We start from the raw sequence: 12,184 nt of genomic DNA, 5'->3' as shown, positions 1-12,184 counted from the left end.
GTAATAATTTTGTTGTGCAGTAAAATGTCTCATTCAGCACCAAACAAGCATTTTTGCCGACTGGTCACCTGATAAACCAGTTAGATAAAGCTAGATAAAATTTTACGCTGTAGCCCAAATTTATGACAGATAACGTGATGACCACATACAAATAATTTCGGTAGATTTTGCAAATTTATGTGTTAAGAAGAACGTTTTCTGTTGTATAGCCTATGTTTTGTTAGGCAACATGTATTAACACATTCATTTGTGACAGAAGAAACGGGAAGTTCCCCATTACCTGTGAAAAATGCCCATCTGCATTCATGTAATGACATTACATGAATGCAACAGTCAGTCAGTAGCCCACTATAACTCCTTCTCGTACTGTTTCGTCTCTTTATTGTCTTACAGATCAAGTAAAATCGTACAGTCTGCCCTCTAAGCCCAACGTGTAATCATTTTGTTGTGCAGTAAAATGTCTCATACAGCATCAAACAACTAAGCATTTTTAGCCGACTGGTCACCTGATAAAGTTTTACGCTGTAGCCCAAGTCAATGACAGATAACGTGAGGACGACCACATAGGCTACAAATAATTTCGGTAGAGTTTGCAATTGCAAATCTATGTGTTAAGACGAACGTTTTCTGTTGTATAGGTTTTGTTAGGCAACATAAATTAACACATTTTGGTCTCTTTATTGTCTTAATTGTATATTGATTTACTAATTGCAGCACAAGTCAAATTTCATTCAACATGTGCGTGTAATTCTTTTTAAATAATTAAGTGTTCCACGTGCGCTAAAAAGTGCCCCCCCCCCCCTCCTGAGCACCTGCCCCCCAAAATGTCTGTGCACGCCACTGGTGAAAAGCACCACACAAAACATGGATTCACAGTTGAGACTAGGCTATTCTATGGAGAAGGCACACTGAAACATGTCATTGAAAAGGCCAACACTATGACCTCCCAAAGAGCCACACCAGCATGTATCTAGATTCTACAAGCACAGCACTTGTCATTAGTGATCTCTCTGATCAGACACTGGAAAGTCAGTCCGTGGACCAAATCATGGATCTCTGGTAATATCAGCTCTCTCTCAGAGTAACATAACTATGTATGCAATCCTGAGCGATCTCTAACCAGAGACTGGAAGGGCAGCTTGCATATCAGTAGCTTCATGGACTCCTCATGTGCTGTACACCCTCTGCTGGTGATCAGGCAATTGGACTTATTTTTAGTCAAGATAAGATCACATTAAGAGAGACTAAAACGTGTATGCTGTTATATGCTGAAATGAGATAAAAAAAAACAAAAGTGAATAACAACATTATGGTATTATATATTTAATCTCATTGTGATCAAATTGTGCATGAAAAGGCCAGAGACTGCAGAGACACATCAATACGCTGGATGGGATGTCCTCCATCTCTCTGCAGCCGTGTAGCTTGTTTTCAGTGGCTGAATTCAAATTCAAATCATCTAACTCATTCATTGAATCGAATTGAATAGAATTTATTGTCATGTCAGGCATGGAAATTGTTTTCGGTCTCACCAATAAAATAGACTGTACATACAACATAACCCCCCCCCCCCAACACACACACACACACACACTCCTTCCAGACCTGGGCAGATGTGCAGCTTCACTATGTACCTAGCCCAACTATAGTCCCATCTTTACTTTCTCCCCAGTTTATTAACCATACTAATTGCATTTGGTATAAAAGAGCCCTTGTAGATCTCTTGCTCGACATCCTCGAATCCATCATATCACGCACCCGAAGTAGAATTACAAAGTTGATCCAAACTTGTGTTGCGTTTTGTGTCCACTCTGGTGTCTACGGGGCTCCCGTAACACAGTAGAGATCGCTACTCCTGTAGGTGTGGGTGCGCTCATCTTCGGACTGTGAGGATTTCACAGGATAAAAGAGGAGGTGTGCGTTCTGTGACTACTCTGGTGTCCAAAGGGGCTCCCTTTAACACAGTTGAGATCGCTACTCCTGTTGGTGTTCGTCTTCGGACTGTGATAATATCGCAGGGTAAAAGAGGAAGTATCTTTCAGTGTGTGTGTCTGGTGCGGGGGCCCCTTTTCGACGGGTTTAGGCTGTACAAGAGGATTGACTTGATGGAGAGGCTCTCCCCATCTGAATCAAAATCCCTAATTTGGGGTTTGGGGGCTAAGGAAGGTGGACTACTTCAGAGTCACTTTCTATCTCTTAGTCGCTGTTCCCTGTTCCCTTGGTTTGTACTTCAAAATGTGATTAACTTCACTAAAAGAGGAAGAAGTTCAGAGCTGTATTTGCAAATGTTGTTTGTCTTCAAAATCTGAGAGAGGTCAGAAACTCACTACGGACGTTCGTCTGGCCGTCCAGATTTGAGAGAAAATCAACTACCCTGGGGATTCTTGTCAAAATTAAATTAAAGCTCCTTTTTAAATGACAGTTCTTGTAACATATAAGAACTTCAATTGACCACAACGGATCTATAACAATTTAGATTCTATCTATAAATACACTTGTATTTATCAGGCAGATTTCCGTATTCCTCGCTTGGGTGTGTGATGTGCATTTAGACCACAACGGGTCCTAGACTTTAGCTTCACAAACAATTTGTCGCGCCAAATAAATTTGCTAACAAAGCCTTTTTGGTTTTTTGTCTGCCCTGGAGCATGGGACTTTCCTTCCCAAATGCCTGGCTGAGTTCGCTACTCCTGTGTATGTCAGTGCAGTATGTTTTTTGCCCATATACAGTGTCTTAGAAAGTAGCCCTCAAACGGACGCCTTACTTACCCGGATGTCAAATCTTTGGAGCAGGAGGTCCTATTGCAAGGCTTCCGGGGTTCTCAGCAACACAGGAGAGGCAGAAAAATACAAAAAAAACGCTAGACGGAATACAAGGAATGAAAACTGTCTCAGTCTAAAGGCTAAATGCTCAGTCCAAAAATATGAAAAGGAAAAAGAAGAACCAAGAACCCTGAACAAGGGGCCGTTCTCTTTTTATACCCCTCTCGGTCAGGCAGAACATGTCCTAGTTTGGTATTATGTCTCACCATGAAATATTGGTTCTGTTTTTTTGTTTTGTTTTGTTTTTGTTTAGTTGCCAGTCAGCTTTTTGTTTTGCTGACAGTTTCTTACAGCTGGTACATTATGTTCTTAGATTCTGTCTTTACATTTTGTTCAAAGCACATCTCATTTAGCATAATACACTTTAATTCTAACACAATCTTTTTATATCTAAGCAAACACATTTTATGTTTCAAGTAAATATTCCTTAAGTCTGAGCAAAACAATTTAAGTTTTATAAGCAAACTTTCTTTTATGTTTAAGAAAAACACTCTCTAAATTTAAGCAAAAATATAACAGGTTATTCTAGCAAACATAATTTATGCTTTTAATTAAGAAAACACACTTCAATTCTAAGTTTCTAAGTTTTTAAACATTATAAGTCTAACTTGATTCACACTGGTTGTCTATCATTATCTTGCAGCATTCGCAAATTTTTATTTGTTTTAGAGCAAGCTGGATTTAAGCAGTTATATGACTAAAAATCTTTTAATAATAAATTATGATTCTTATTATCAAACTATTATCACATCTTCATATTGTAAAGTCACGCTACACTTGCCACCACAACATTACGATTTCAATGAAACACCATACAAGTCTAACTGGACTTCCTATAGTGATTGCCGTCACCACCACCATCTACAGTATTTGTGTAATCATTAATACAGTCTTTCACAGTCAGGTTGACCCCATAGAACATCATTTTTACAGTATGTGTGCGCAGAAAGAGAGCAGTCACCTCACCGAGCCCAGGCTGCTGGATGTTGCAACAATATCAGCAGTGCTGATGAGAGAACAGTGGTGAGAGCAGTGCAGTCTTAATAATGACAAAAACTATAAATTCAACAATTAGTAAATGCATAACAAAGCTGTTTAATAAAGGGAATGATAAAAGCATTTCACTTTAACAAGAAATACATATGTTTCTGAATGAAAGTAATTAATTCCTCCAACAGGGCTGCTCCACTTCTGATTGGGCCTTGTTGCTTGGTTGTGAAAAACACTTCTGTCATTTCAGCATGCTCAGCTTCATGTCCAATATCTTCGTGCAGGTTTGAGAATTTACAGCTGTAACAAAAGATGTTAGGGGGTGAAATGCTGTTAGAAGGTGATATTGTCTGCTGCTTCAATTCAATTCAATACTGCTGCTTTTGGAATGTTGCAATGAACAACTGCAACACACTAATAATTGAAATATAGCTCTGCGCTGCTGTTTAATGTATATTTATTGTTGTCTTTGTTTTAAAGTAGATCTCCATTTCTCAAGGTTATTATGGGGGCATGAACATACTGTAGGGGCTCACATACATGCCCCCAGAATGTAGTGCTGCCTGGCTGCAATCAATTGTTTTTTTTTTGTACTGTTAGTACTCGGTGACCTCAAGAAACGGAGATCTATATGAAAAATGGCCGGATTTATCCTTTAAGCTTGATTTAGCCTCATGCATAAAAAATAAAGAACATTTTATGTGCATGATAATAATCTAAATAAACTACAACATTTGTCCTCTATAAAGCTGTCTTCAGTGATATGTTTTGATGTATTGCTGGCTTCACAAAACTATTACAGTAATGAAACAATAAACATTACAGTTTATGCTTTTAGTAAAAGTTAATTTTCCTACATGTAAAAGCGTCCTACCATAATATAAGGTATCATTTTTGGTCATAAAGTTGGCCGAATCATACTTTGTATCATATTACATACATTGGTGGGAATATGATTTAAATCTGTCTTTCACATATACCATCAAAATGAAATAGATTTTAAATAGATTTTAAATAGATAAAGGAAATAGATTCACATATATTAAAACATGAATCAATTAGTAAATCACTACAGAATGATACTTTATGTCCATCCCTGAGTTTTACCATTTGCGACCGTGATTGTGAAGGCAAGACGTCATTTATCTCAGTGATGCATTAAGAGACTGCGACCATTGTGTAACTAGTATAAATACTGCAAAAAACAGACTCTGCCACCAAAAGACCACTTTTAGTCCAATAAAATCATGAAGCAATGTAGAACAAAAGCTTTTTCAACATTCTACGAGGAAAATACAAAATACATACTCACCCATAAATACATAATATTCCACAGCTGATGAGAATGATGAATATTCCTACTGAGGTAGCAGTTATTATGTACAGTAGGTGTGTAGCTGTGGTCTGATGTCATCTGTTAGGTAAAATGAAGTACTGAATGTTGTGGTCATGTGCTACAGTTTACCAAAGTGTTGAAAGCACAATATGTAATAAGAAAGAAAATACCTGGATAAACGGTCAGGATCCATGTTTGTGTTTTAAATGGTTCTTCCACAGTTGTTGTATGACATGTGTATATTCCCTCATCAGACTTCTGCAAATGTGATATAAGTAGCATTGTTGGAGTGGCAGGATCAACACTCATCCTGTCTGAGGTGAAGTTTGTTTTTGTTTCCGGTATTTGTGGACTATATGCAAAAATTAGGGTTTCCTCCTTTTTCCATCTGATATTATTTAGGTTACCAGATGTATTACAGAGAAGAGAAATATTTTTTCCTTGAGGTTCTATGAGGTGTATTGCCATAATTCTATCTGTACCTAAAACAGAAGACAGAAAAGTTCATGGTGATTAACAGGTTAAAGTTGTGTTATATTATGCCAGTATGATGCTAAGAGACCAGATTAAAGTACCATCATTAAAGCATGATGGTTTTACCTCTGCAGCTCAGCAAAGCTAAGCAGAATCCCACACCAAGAAGCCCAGTAGATACCCTTGCCATACCGATACGTCCAACGCTGTGTGTGAGAATGGCCGCCTGTGAAGTCAACCAGTCCAACTACACAGGTCTCTGAGGAACTGCACTCAGTGACAGCGAGCGGAAGTGGTGGTTGCCTGCGCATGAGAGAAGTTATACTGAAAAGTCCACTTTTTAGATATCTGGGGCCAGACAGAGATGACTACATGATAAACCACAAATTGTTTACCATGGGTCATAATGTAAATACTGGCTTTCTGTGATGTCATGAGTGGGGATTCCATAGATATACATAGATGCCGTATTGTCCGTTGAGTTCTATTAGAAGGAATATGTCAACGCGGCCGCCATATTGGCACGAGCAACACTTGCCTGTAAATGAATTAAGACTTATGATGAGCTGTAAAACACATGGAAAACTGCTGACTGGAGAAGCATGGAAAGAGTAGCCTGGCGGGCCATCCTATATCATTGAAATGTATAGTCTGGAATCGACCCATTCACCTCGCTTAATCCAAGGGGCGGGCAGAGAATTGTCTTTCAAACTGCCTAGGCATGCAATAGGCCAGCGCTACGACCATATCCGTATCCGGTCGGCAAAACGGCAAATACTTGTACATCCTTTGTCGAAAGGAATGACTTAAGTGCATTGTGTTGCTCAACTTTCAAAGAAAAGCACAAGTCCAACTCCTCCAAAGTTGACGCCAACGCCGATTCAAACAACCACTCTTCGTTCGCCATAGCCACCTTCCTTGTTGTTCACCATCACAGGACTGTCGTCATACTGTTAAGCCCGCATTAAGACTAACAAAATAGAGCGCTGTGATTGGATGACGTCCACGGCGTCAGCCAATAGAAATCCCTATGGTTTGCTACTAGACGTACAGGCTGAGCAAATTAATTTGCCGCCGCTAGGGTGCGTCTAGATTTGTAGGCTATGGAAAGAGCTGACTTTGTTGTTGTCCTGAGCTTGTTGAAACCGCTGTGTCCATGTACATTGTTACAACAGCTGACAGAGAAGTTTTGAGACTCGTATCATATCGTATCAAAGAGAAGACAGACATACTGTATGTCATACACCTGAGACAAATGTCCTTGGAATCAAAGTATCTCATGTAGTTTTACATTTACTGGGCAATTCATACCGGTAATTGAAAGCTGCGAAACACACAAAACACAAAAATTCAAAAAAACCTAGACTGTGGGTACGAATCTGCAGCCACAGTGTCACTTTGAACAAATTAATGTGCACTGACCGAAACAGTGCTTGCATTCAGTACTTGCAGTTCATTTAATTAGCATTAGGTTTGCAGGTCGGTATTAACGGTTTGCTCTGCGTATTGGGTGTCATACAAATAAGAGCTATTAGGACTGCATTGTGACTCCTCACCATGGCAACAATGTCATGGCCAGATCAGCTGTCAAAATTTCACAAATGTCAATGGACATATCCTTATCAGCATTCACTGTCAGTATATAGTTTGTACTATTTTGGGGCAGCCGTGGCCTACTGGTTAGCGCTTCGGACTTGTAACCGGAGGGTGCCGGTTCAAACCCCCAACCAGTAGGCACGGTTGAAGTGCCCTTGAGCAAGGCACCTAACCCCTCACTGCTCCCCGAGCACCGCTGTTGTTGCACCGCCACTGTGATCCCACAAGACAACAGCCCCAAACTCACATCTGACCCCACATTATAACAGCCCCAAACTCACATCTGACCCCACATTATAACAGTCCTCACATCTGACCCCACATTATAACAGCCCTCACATCTGACCCCACATTATAACAGCCCTCACATCTGACCCCACATTATAACAGCCCCAAACTCACATCTGACCCCACATTATAACGCTCAGGCTCAGTGGCCTGGTGTGGGCACTGACTGGGACTGGAAACTGAGAGAGAATGAAAAGGGAAGTTGGCTGAAGTGTAAACATGTTAAGAAGTTGAGGGTCTGTGAGAAAATGGTTAGTACTGCATGGCAGCAACCTAAAAGGGTGGACAACTTTAAGGCCACAGAAAGCAGAGATGAGTCTTATGGCCTTGTGTTGTTAAATGTATTTTTTTTCATGACATCATAGTGTCCACCAAGGTAATTGTAAGTTTTAAAGGTAAACTATGCAGTATTGGCTGTTTTTTTTTTCGGTTTTTGCTTATTTTTCGCTTGCTCTGTCATGACGAATGTCTGAGAAACTCCATCGCTACCTTTTTTCTAACCGGTGCCTGGCGTGTATGTGTATTTAAATGCAGTAAAGCAATTCGTTACACTCGTTATACTTCCTGACACTGAGGCCGTCGGCCCACCGGCCCGCAGTTGCAAGGGTGGTTTTTCCGCTCACAGGCGCTAGGGGGAAGCGAGACGGCCACCATTCAACCTGAAAAAAGTCATATAACCATTCCAATGACTCTGAAGCTGGTAAATGAAGGTAAATTAAGCTAAAAAACCTGCATAATGACATGTCAAATCACATTGGATTCAAACATCTTGGTACAACCCACAGGCTTGATAGGACATGCTTGTGTTTCTCTGTTAGTGAAAATCAGCTTTGCATCTGAGCCACTGGACCACAAGAGCTCAGCAAACCCACCAGCAGGCCCCCTCATCCCCCTCCCCTTGCTCTACAAAAAACCTCAAGTTCCAGTGCTGCAACAGACAGGAAACACTGTAAATAGTAATTAAACTTACTTACTACTACTGTTATTGTTCTTATTTAAAATACATATTATTACAAATATGGCTAATGCTTAGTGATAATAATAATAACAATAATAATAATACAAATAATAATAATAAATCATGTAGTAACAGTTTTCTTCATGATGTATTTCTCTCTCTCTGTGTGTGTGTGTGTGCGCGTGTGTGTGTGTGTGAGAGAGAGTGTGTGTGTTTGTGTGTGTGAGAGAGCTAGAGAGATGTGAGAGAGTTTGTGTCTCTATGTGTGTCACGTCTGTCTGACTTCATGTGGACTTAATCGTCTGGCCCACTTTCTAAGTGATACATTTGTATAGAGTTATCCCCCTACATTTCTGTAAATAGACTTGACCTGCAATCGGTTCATTGGATAAACCAGAAACACATTCCCCATTCCCAGGAGGCTTTGCTCCATTCTAGTTTAGGCTTACATTAATTTAAGTACAAACAAACAAATTAAATTGTGACGAAAGTTCTGTAACGCCTAAATCAGACAAAAATGAATTAAGATAAAAAACTAAGGCTAGCCTACACAAAAATCAGCATGGGAGAGATGACTGTGCAGGGTAACCATGAATGACATATAGACAGTGAGCAAGTGGTATAAATACTGGTTGGACTTTTATCAATTGATAGTGTGAATCTTGGAGATTTTCGCGGAAAACTCTTAGTGCATTAGCCAAGTCTATGGCCGCGGACGACCAGGGGCCGCTGTAGTAACTCTATGGGCCGGCCCGCATCACGCAGACTCGCCGGCCCACCGGGAAAACTCCCGATCGTCCCGATTGCCACTCCGCCCCTGCTTGTGACACTACAGTAAGTGTGAGACAAGTGCACAGTTAACCTTTTTTGGTAGAAACTATCACATGTAACCACGTTTCCTGAAGCTAAATGTCAAACTGAAAGGAAATTCAGACTAAACCTAAAATAACTGTAGTCTGGTCCTGCTCTCTATTAAGATTATTGTCAGGCACCTACCAGAAACTTGACCAACTGAGAATTAGTAATTCCAAGTAGCCATGGTAGTATTGTATCATATCACTAATCTCTCCTCAAGGGATGAAAAAGAACCATTCCATTTACTTCATGTTAATTATGTGGTGTTTTGTTGAAAGAATTATTCATCAACATACATGTATGTACTTCTCAGCGACTTGTACAATCTTGCTTGACTATATGTAAACTTTGCATGTAACTTGCAGAACCCGAAAGATATCCCTTCAGGAAAAGGACAGTGATCACAAAACAGAGGCTGCAGTCTGATGTCATGTGTGTAGGTTTAAAATCTAGAGCAGTCAGTGGTCACTCAGTTCAGACCTCCACATTGCGGAGGAGGAAGGAGAGAGAGAGAAAGATCGATAGCTAGATAGATAGACAGATAGATAGAGAGGGAGAAAGAAATACATAGTGAAAAGATAAGTGTGAGTGTGAGTGTGTGTGTGTGTGTGTGTATATATATATATATATATATATATATTAGGGGTGTTAATCTCTCATGTAAAAGACGATACGATTCGCATCTAGATACATGGACACGATTCGATACAAGAAAAGATACATGTTCATAAAAAAACGATTCAGTACGATTCGATGCGATGCGATTCGATGCAATTCGATGCAGTTCAAGAATGGAAAGAATTCTGAAAGTTTTTTTTTCATCATTTTCTCAAGGTGCACATTCATTTTATATTATCAATTATCATGGTCATGGTTGTCAATTAGGCAAAAAACTAAATGTGTGAATATTATTATCTAAACTGAGGTTTGTATCATATACTGTATTGAAATGAAAAAAGAATAGTCTACATTTCAGTCAAACACAGCAGCCAAATACAACATAAAAATACTTTATAGACTTTATAGATTTTATAGAGTTATATCTGATTGTTTTCAAGGAGCTGTAGCCTTGTTGAGGTGAGACAATACCGAAATAAAATAAAACCGTGCTTAAGACACTCTTGGCCTTTTCTCATATAGCCTACAAGAATAAAATAGGCCTACATATCAATGAACTCTCTGGGCTTATTTTGTTCCAACGGTAGACCTAATATGCAGAAACCTATAATGCCACAAGTCTGGGTGAATATGAACAAAATAATTGGCTAATAATTTGTGCATCGTTTTAGCAGCAAGGGCCAAATTATTATTTAACATTAAGGAAATCCCTTTATCAAACGTAAGGCTACTCTACAGACTATCGTTGCTGTGTTTAATTTCATGCTGGATTTTGAAACAACGAGTGCGAGTTGTCATGTGCTTAAATTGCAGTAGATGTATGGGTAATGACGTCCTTCGACAACTTTGGGCAATGAATGTAGCCAAAAACGAACTGCATTACCCACAAATCCGTGCCACGTGTAGTTTCAAAACCGGAAGTGGGATGAACGCGCTGTTTGGAACGTAAATTCGAGTCTGAGCGAGCAGAAAAGGTTGTGAACCGATTTGTAACAAGTAAATCGATATAACGACCAGTTCATTTCAGTTTTATTCCGATACGGGGCTTCACGTATCGATGTAGCCGTATCTTACAGGTTAAAAACGGATACCGATACGTATCGGTTAATCTTTACACCCCTAATATATATATATATATATATATATATATATATATATATATTTTTTTTTTTTTTTTTATATATATAGTGGATGGAATCCACTATCTTGAAATCTCCTGGCTGCTTCTTCTTCTAACCTTTTCTTTTTACCTTTTCAAGAACGAATGCGACTCTAACCGCTTAAAGCGATGGTTCGGAGTAATTTCACCCTAGGGTCCTTTGCACCATGACCCCGAGCCAAACACCCTCCCAGAACCTTTTTTCCCTTGGTCGAACCCTGGTCGAGTAGCGCCTTCAAAAACTAATGACGTTCTGCAGTCGTGATGGAACCAACTTTTATCTCGTAAATTACCCCACTAATAATGCCCTGAATGGTACGAAACTTCTGCAGTAGTACAACTACGACCTTTAGTCCAATCTCTAGTGCACCAGGAGTTTATTTAAATAAGACTTGCCTGATTATCTGCTACTATACCGCTGCATCGACGTTTCTTCCGTGATTTGGGAAAAGCCTGTAAAAGTCCTGGCAGGAAGCATGCATAAGGATGTAGATCCAGGAATGCACTAATATTTTGTTCGTAGTCCAGTTTGCAACAATTATTAGTTATTACTAAGTTGTAAACACTTCGGAAAAAAAATATTTAAAACTGGATATACCAAAAAACGTTGATGTAATCGCTTCCTGCAAGGACTTTTACAGGCTTTTCCCAAATCACGGAAGAAACGTTGACGCAGCGGTATAGTAGCAGATAATCAGGCAAGTCTTATTTAAATAAACTCCTGGTGCACTTACAAACTTTCTAATGCCTCGTTATTGGACTAAATGTCGTAGTTGTACTACTGCAGAAGTTTCGTACCATTCAGGGCATTATTAGTGGGGTAATTTACGAGATAAAAGTTGGTTCCATCATGACTGCAGAACGTCATTCGTTTCTGACGGCGCTACTTGACCAGGGCTCGACCAAGGGAAAAAAGGTTCTGGGAGGGTGTTTGGCTCGGGTCATGGTGCAAAGAACCCTAGGGTAAAATTACTACGAACCATCGCTTTAACGTACAGACATGTTGAAATAACCGTTCTGAAGGTCTGGAGTGGGGCAAGAGAGTTATTATTTCAGATTTTTTTTAAAGGTTTATACTTTTGGAGAA

General features: G+C 39.6%; 2 long non-coding RNA genes across 2 annotated transcripts in view; both read right to left on the bottom strand.

The window, feature by feature from the left end:
• The window catches only part of LOC143100148 (uncharacterized), a 20,167-nt gene extending 17,135 nt beyond the window's left edge, over positions 1-3,032 (bottom strand). Inside the window, exon 1 of the long non-coding RNA XR_012981852.1 lies at positions 2,770-3,032. This is a non-coding gene — a long non-coding RNA (uncharacterized LOC143100148). The remainder of the gene's footprint in view (positions 1-2,769) is intronic.
• An 862-nt stretch (positions 3,033-3,894) lies between these two features.
• Positions 3,895-5,900, bottom strand: LOC143099598 (uncharacterized). The gene is made up of 4 exons (XR_012981687.1): positions 5,750-5,900; positions 5,320-5,631; positions 5,126-5,227; positions 3,895-4,113 (listed from the first exon to the last, which is right to left on the bottom strand). It is a non-coding gene; the product is annotated as an uncharacterized LOC143099598 (long non-coding RNA).
• Positions 5,901-12,184: the final 6,284 nt, after the last annotated feature.

This window comes from Alosa pseudoharengus, unplaced genomic scaffold (assembly GCF_046254945.1).
Source record: "Alosa pseudoharengus isolate Yale_2024_CS ecotype anadromous, Long Island Sound unplaced genomic scaffold, YU_APseudo_1.1 YU_APseudo_1.1_scf_3, whole genome shotgun sequence".
NCBI lineage: Eukaryota > Metazoa > Chordata > Actinopteri > Clupeiformes > Clupeidae > Alosa > Alosa pseudoharengus.
The sequence above is the reverse complement of the archived record's forward strand: the minus strand, read 5'-3'. Positions and strand labels throughout refer to the sequence as shown.